Consider the following 7555-nt stretch of genomic DNA (forward strand, 5'->3'; position numbering starts at 1 on the left):
GGCGGTGTTGCCACTGGGTGCTGGGTGGTCGTGACGGTGGTGGCGGTGGTGGCGGTGATGGCGGTGATGGTGGTGGTGGCTGTGGTGGCGGTGATGGCGGTGGTGGCGGTGATGGCGGTGGTGGCGGTGATGGTGGTGGTGGCTGTGGTGGCGGTGATGGCGGTGGTGGCGGTGGTGGCAGTGGTGGCGGTGGTGGCGGTGATGGCGGTGGTGGCGGTGGTGGCGGTGATGGCGGTGATGGTGGTGGTGGCTGTGGTGGCTGTGGTGGCGGTGATGGCGGTGATGGCGGTGATGGCGGTGGTGGCGGTTGTGGTGGCACTGCCGGGTGGTGGTGTTGCGGCGCGGTGTGTCTACATGGGCGACCGCGGCTACTCGGCTCTCTCTCTCCGTGCAGGAGGAGGCGGCCGCCCGTTATTTCATTCCGTAACGAACGTCGCCGTCGTCGTCGTCGTCGCCGCCGCGTACAGTGTTCGACGCAAGGGGCCCGTCGGGGCGGTCGCGGGGGGGGGGACGGGTGGGTGGGTCATGCGGGGGGGGGGGCCGTGTGGGGGGGGGTGGGGGACGGGGGGGTGCGGCCGTGTGGTGGGGGGGGGGAGGCCGCCCAAACCCGCCAGACGGTGGCACCGCTCCAAGTCGGGCCGCATCGATTGGCTGCTCGGGGAATTCGCCTCCCAGCATCGGGCGCGGCGATTGGCCGGATGCCAGCCGGCCGTGGCGCTGGGGAGGGACGGAGGGGGGGGGTGGAGGTTTTGGCACGGCGTGGCAAGCGTTGGTCGGGTTTCGCGAGAATAAAATAAAAAAATCCCAAAAAATGTAATAGGACATTTCTAAAAAATCCCTCCCTCCACGCCGCCCCCCATCCAAAGCAGAGAAGTTTCCCACCTTCAGCCCCTCTCCACCTGAACCCTTGAGCAGCGCAGCCTCTGCCCCTCGCGCGGGAAGGGAGACGTCATCACCAAGGGGTTTAAGCATCGGCCGCGACATCGCAGCTGTGAACCTGGGTTCGAGCCCTGGGTCTGGGTGTCTCTCTCTCTCTCAGGGGGTTCATAATGGCCGTGTCAGAGACACGGAGTCATCACGGCTGAGATGCTGGGTTCGAGCCCTGGGTCTGGGTGTCACATGAGACGAGCGTTCTGTTTTGGATGAGTTAATGAATACAATTTGCAATCAGCGGCAACACTCGGAGCGGCCGTGGTGCTGCAAGCGGCTGTTAACTACCTCGCCTGGTCTACAGGAGGTCGTGGGTTCAATCCCGACCCTGACGATGCCTGCTGCTGCTGCTGCTGTATATTTGGAATCTGAGTGAGGGAGCGAGAATGGTAGAGAGTGAGAGAGAGTGAGAGAGAGTGAGAGAGAGTGAGAGAGTGAGACTTTTGACTTTTAAACAACCGCCAACAGCAACAGCACTGGAGGCGATTCCGATACGAAATACGAAGTCACCAGCAAATAAATAAACGCTCTAAATCCACGCGCTGTGGCGCTAAAAGCACCGCGCACAACACAAAATAAAAGCCACGTGGTGGTGGTTGTGGTGGTTGTGGTGGTCATCGCGCACGCCACAGTGACGAGCGAGCGCTTCAGAAGGTGAACACCACGAGGGTGCCGTCCACGCTGGTACAGAGAGAGGCTTGTCCGGCTCCCCAGCAGTCAAAGAAGACGCTACGCACATCACCGGCATGTGTGTGGTACATGGCATGCTCCAGCCGGAGCAGCGCCTTAAGCAGGCCCCTGAACATTGGAATCATCACAGAGCAGCCGTCAGTGTCACCCTCCAGCATCTTTTTTCTCGTTCTGTAACACCGCCATCTTCGCCTGAGCACAGGCGAAGTTTGCGAGGTCACGGCGCTTGTTAGCCAGGTAAGGCACCCCCCAGATACGAAGCTGCTGTTGTAGAAGGGCACCCCCAGTTTCCTGAAGATGTCCCCCAAAAGGCGGAACATTGGTTTGAGCCGCTGGCAGCGTAAGTACCGGTGGGGCAGATCCTCCCTGGCACCGCAGGAAATGCACAAATCTGTTACCCCCGGCAAGAGATTCGGCTGAGCCAGACGGCCGATGGCAACGTGGAGTGTGCCAACCTCCACTGGAGGTCACCGCAGCGTTTGGCTACGGGAGAGACTTACTTGATACAGCAATTGTGCTGTGACGGTTTCCCCTGAAGACGGAATCTAGAATTAATACGGGAGACTTGTACGTTTGTCTGCACGGAGGGGCGGCCGCAATGAGGGGAGAGAAATGGTCTCTTCAGTTTGTGTCCGGTAGGTCGGCCAGGTCCCGAGGAGTGCAGCGCCTTGACATGGCACGTGGAGAGCGTTGTGTTCGGGGCACTCTTCAGGGGCACGTTCTGCAACATAAGAGAGAGAGTGGGAGAGTGAGTGAGTGAGTGAGAGAGAGTTAGAGAGTGAGAGAGAGTGAGTGAGTGTGAGTGAGAGAGAGAGAGTGAGATAGTGAGAGTGAGTGAGAGAGTGAGTGAGAGAGTGAGAGTGAGTGAGAGAGTGAGAGTGAGTGAGAGAGTGAGTGTGAGTGAGAGAGAGTGAGTGTGAGTGAGAGAGAGTGAGATAGTGAGAGAGTATGAGATAGTGAGTGAGAGAGTGAGTGTGAGTGAGAGAGAGTGAGTGTGAGTGAGAGAGAGTGAGATAGTGAGATAGTGAGTGAGAGAGACAGAGAGAGTGAGAGAGAGAGTGAGTGAGTGAGGTAGTGAGATAGTGATAGAGAGAGTGAGTGAGTGAGTGAGTGAGGTAGTGAGATAGTGATAGAGAGAGTGAGTGAGTGAGTGAGTGAGAGAGAGAGAGTGAGTGAGTGAGTGAGAGAGAGTGAGTGAGTGAGTGAGTGAGTGAGAGAGAGAGTGAGTGAGAGTGAGTGAGTGAGAGAGAGAGAGAGTGAGTGAGTGAGTGAGAGAGAGAGAGAGTGAGTGAGTGAGTGAGAGAGAGAGAGAGAGAGTGAGTGAGTGAGTGATAGAGAGAGAGAGAGAGTGAGTGAGTGATAGAGAGTGAGTGAGAGAGAGTGAGTGAGTGAGTGAGGGAGAGAGAGTGAGTGAGAGAGAGTGAGTGAGAGTGAGTGAGAAAGTGAGAGAGTGAGTGTGTGAGTGAGTGTGTGAGTGAGTGAGTGAGGTAGTGAGATAGTGATAGAGAGAGTGAGTGAGAGAGTGAGTGAGAGAGTGAGTGAGTGAGATAGTGATAGAGAGAGTGGAGTTCCGCCATGCGCGGCTGACCCACGCCGTACCGGTCTTCAAGGAGCGGTGGGCGCTGGAGGACGCCGTGAGCTCGCTGGCAGGAGACACGGGAGCTCTGCGTGGAGACACTAGAGCTCTGCGTGGAGACACAGGAGCTCTGCGTGGAGACACAGGGAGCTCTGTGTGGAGACACGGGAGCTCTGTGTGGAGACACTAGAGCTCTGTGTGGAGACACTAGAGCTCTGCGTGGAGACACGGGAGCTCTGCGTGGAGACACAGGGAGCTCTGTGTGGAGACACTAGAGCTCTGTGTGGAGACACTAGAGCTCTGTGTGGAGACACTAGAGCTCTGCGTGGAGACACGGGAGCTCTGTGTGGAGACACTAGAGCTCTGTGTGGAGACACGGGAGCTCTGTGTGGAGACACGGGAGCTCTGTGTGGAGACACTAGAGCTCTGCGTGGAAACACGGGAGCTCTGCGTGGAGACACGGGAGCTCTGTGTGGAGACACGGGGAGCTCTGCGTGGAGACACTAGAGCTCTGCGTGGAGACACGGGAACTCTGCGTGGAGACACGGAGCTCTGTGTGGAGACACGGGGAGCTCTGCGTGGAGACACGGGAGCTCTGCGTGGAGACACGGGATCTCTGCGTGGAGACACGGGGAGCTCTGTGTGGAGATACGGAGCTCTGCGTGGAGACACGGGAGCTCTGCGTGGAGACACGGGGAGCTCTGTGTGGAGATACGGAGCTCTGCGTGGAGATACGGAGCTCTGCGTGGAGACACGGAGCTCTGCGTGGAGACACGGGAGCTCTGCGTGGAGACACACGGGGAGCTCTGCGTGGAGACACAGGGAGCTCTGCGTGGAGACACTGGAGCTCTGCGTGGAGACACGGGAGCTCTGCGTGGAGACACTGGAGCTCTGCGTGGAGACACGGGGAGCTCTGCGTGGAGACACTGGAGCTCTGCGTGGAGACACGGGAGCTCTGCGTGGAGACACTGGAGCTCTGCGTGGAGCCACGGGAGCTCTGCGTGGAGACACTGGAGCTCTGCGTGGAGACACGGGGAGCTCTGCGTGGAGACACTGGAGCTCTGCGTGGAGACACGGGAGCTCTGCATGGAGACACTGGAGCTCTGCGTGGAGACACGGGAGCTCTGCGTGGAGACACGGGAGCTCTGCGTGGAGACACGGGGAGCTCTGCGTGGAGACACGGGAGCTCTGCGTGGAGACACTGGAGCTCTGCGTGGAGACACTGGAGCTCTGTGTGGAGACACGGGGAGCTCTGCGTGGAGACACGGGGAGCTCTGTGTGGAGACACGGGGAGCTCTGCGTGGAGACACGGGAGCTCTGCGTGGAGACACGTGGAGCTCTGTGTGGAGACACGGGGAGCTCTGTGTGGAGACACGGGGAGCTCTGCGTGGAGACACTAGAGCTCTGCGTGGAGACACGGGAGCTCTGCGTGGAGACACTGGAGCTCTGTGTGGAGATACGGGAGCTCTGTGAGGAAACACAGGGAGCTCTGCGTGGAGACACGGGGAGCTCTGTGTGGAGACACGGGAGCTCTGTGTGGAGACACAGGGAGCTCTGTGTGGAGACACAGGGAGCTCTGCGTGGAGACACGGGGAGATCTGTGTGGAGACACGGGGAGCTCTGCGTGGAGACACAGGGAGCTCTGTGTGGAGACACCGGGAGCTCTGTGTGGAGACACGGGGAGCTCTGTGTGGAGACACGGGGAGCTCTGTGTGGAGACACGGGGAGCTCTGCGTGGAGACACGGGGAGCTCTGTGTGGAGACACGGGAACTCTGCGTGGAGACACGGGGAGCTCTGCGTGGAGACACGGGGAGCTCTGCGTGGAGACACGGGGAGCTCTGCGTGGAGACACGGGGAGCTCTGCGTGGAGACACGGAGCTCTGTGTGGAGACACGGGGAGCTCTGTGTGGAGACACGGGGAGCTCTGCGTGGAGACACGGGGAGCTCTGCGTGGAGACACTAGAGCTCTGTGTGGAGACACGGAGAGCTCTGTGTGGAGATACGGAGCTCTGCGTGGAGACACGGGGAGCTCTGTGTGGAGACACAGGAGCTCTGCGTGGAGACACGGGAGCTCTGCGTGGAGACACGGGAGCTCTGCGTGGAGACACGGGAGCTCTGCGTGGAGACACGGGAGCTCTGTGTGGAGACACTGGAGCTCTGCGTGGAGACACGGGGAGCTCTGCGTGGAGACACGGGGAGCTCTGTGTGGAGATACGGAGCTCTGCGTGGAGATACGGAGCTCTGCATGGAGACACGGGAGCTCTGCGTGGAGACACGGGGAGCTCTGCGTGGAGACACGGGAGCTCTGCATGGAGACACGGGGAGCTCTGCATGGAGACACTGGAGCTCTGCGTGGAGACACGGGAGCTCTGCGTGGAGACACAGGGAGCTCTGCGTGGAGACACGGGAGCTCTGTGTGGAGACACGGGAGCTCTGCGTGGAGACACGGGAGCTCTGCGTGGAGACACTGGAGCTCTGTGTGGAGACACGGGAGCTCTGCGTGGAGACACAGGAGCTCTGCGTGGAGATACGGGAGCTCTGCGTGGAGATACGGGAGCTCTGCGTGGAGACACTGGAGCTCTGTGTGGAGACACGGGAGCTCTGCGTGGAGACACTGGAGCTCTGTGTGGAGACACGGGAGCTCTGCGTGGAGACACTGGAGCTCTGCGTGGAGACACGGGAGCTCTGCGTGGAGACACTGGAGCTCTGCGTGGAGACACTGGAGCTCTGCGTGGAGACACGGGAGCTCTGGGTGGAGACACGGGAGCTCTGCGTGGAGACACGGGAGCTCTGCGTGGAGACACGGGAGCTCTGTGTGGAGATACGGAGCTCTGCGTGGAGATACGGAGCTCTGCGTGGAGACACGGGAGCTCTGCGTGGAGACACGGGAGCTCTGCGTGGAGACAAGGGGAGCTCTGCGTGGAGACACTGGAGCTCTGCGTGGAGACACTGGAGCTCTGCGTGGAGACACGGGAGCTCTGTGTGGAGACACGGGGAGCTCTGTGTGGAGACACGGGGAGCTCTGCGTGGAGACACGGGGAGCTCTGCGTGGAGACACGGAGCTCTGTGTGGAGACACGGGGAGCTCTGTGTGGAGACACGGGGAGCTCTGCGTGGAGACACGGGGAGCTCTGCGTGGAGACACTAGAGCTCTGTGTGGAGACACGGAGAGCTCTGTGTGGAGATACGGAGCTCTGCGTGGAGACACGGGGAGCTCTGTGTGGAGACACAGGAGCTCTGCGTGGAGACACGGGAGCTCTGCATGGAGACACGGGAGCTCTGCGTGGAGACACGGGAGCTCTGCGTGGAGACACGGGAGCTCTGCGTGGAGACACGGGAGCTCTGTGTGGAGACACTGGAGCTCTGTGTGGAGACACGGGGAGCTCTGCGTGGAGACACGGGGAGCTCTGTGTGGAGATACGGAGCTCTGCGTGGAGATACGGAGCTCTGCATGGAGACACGGGAGCTCTGCGTGGAGACACGGGGAGCTCTGCGTGGAGACACAGGAGCTCTGCATGGAGACACGGGGAGCTCTGCGTGGAGACACTGGAGCTCTGCGTGGAGACACGGGAGCTCTGCGTGGAGACACAGGGAGCTCTGCGTAAAGACACGGGAGCTCTGTGTGGAGACACGGGAGCTCTGCGTGGAGACACGGGAGCTCTGCGTGGAGACACTGGAGCTCTGTGTGGAGACACGGAGAGCTCTGCGTGGAGACACGGGAGCTCTGCGTGAAGACACGGGAGCTCTGCGTGGAGACACGGGGAGCTCTGCGTGGAGACACTGGAGCTCTGCGTGGAGACACGGGAGCTCTGCGTGGAGAAACAGGAGCTCTGCGTGGAGATACGGGAGTTCTGCGTGGAGATACGGGAGCTCTGCGTGGAGACACTGGAGCTCTGTGTGGAGACACGGGAGCTCTGCGTGGAGACAATGGAGCTCTGTGTGGAGACACGGGAGCTCTGCGTGGAGACACTGGAGCTCTGCGTGGAGACACGGGAGCTCTGCGTGGAGACACTGGAGCTCTGCGTGGAGACACTGGAGCTCTGCGTGGAGACACGGGAGCTCTGCGTGGAGACACGGGAGCTCTGCGTGGAGACACGGGAGCTCTGCGTGGAGACACGGGAGCTCTGTGTGGAGATACGGAGCTCTGCGTGGAGATACGGAGCTCTGCGTGGAGACACGGGAGCTCTGCGTGGAGACACAGGAGCTCTGCGTGGAGACAAGGGGAGCTCTGCGTGGAGACACTGGAGCTCTGCGTGGAGACACGGGAGCTCTGCGTGGAGACACTGGAGCTCTGCGTGGAGACACTGGAGCTCTGCGTGGAGACACTGGAGCTCTGCGTGGAGACACGGGAGCTCTGCG

The sequence above is a fragment of the Lampetra fluviatilis genome, chromosome 67, assembly GCF_964198595.1.
Source record: "Lampetra fluviatilis chromosome 67, kcLamFluv1.1, whole genome shotgun sequence".
NCBI lineage: Eukaryota > Metazoa > Chordata > Hyperoartia > Petromyzontiformes > Petromyzontidae > Lampetra > Lampetra fluviatilis.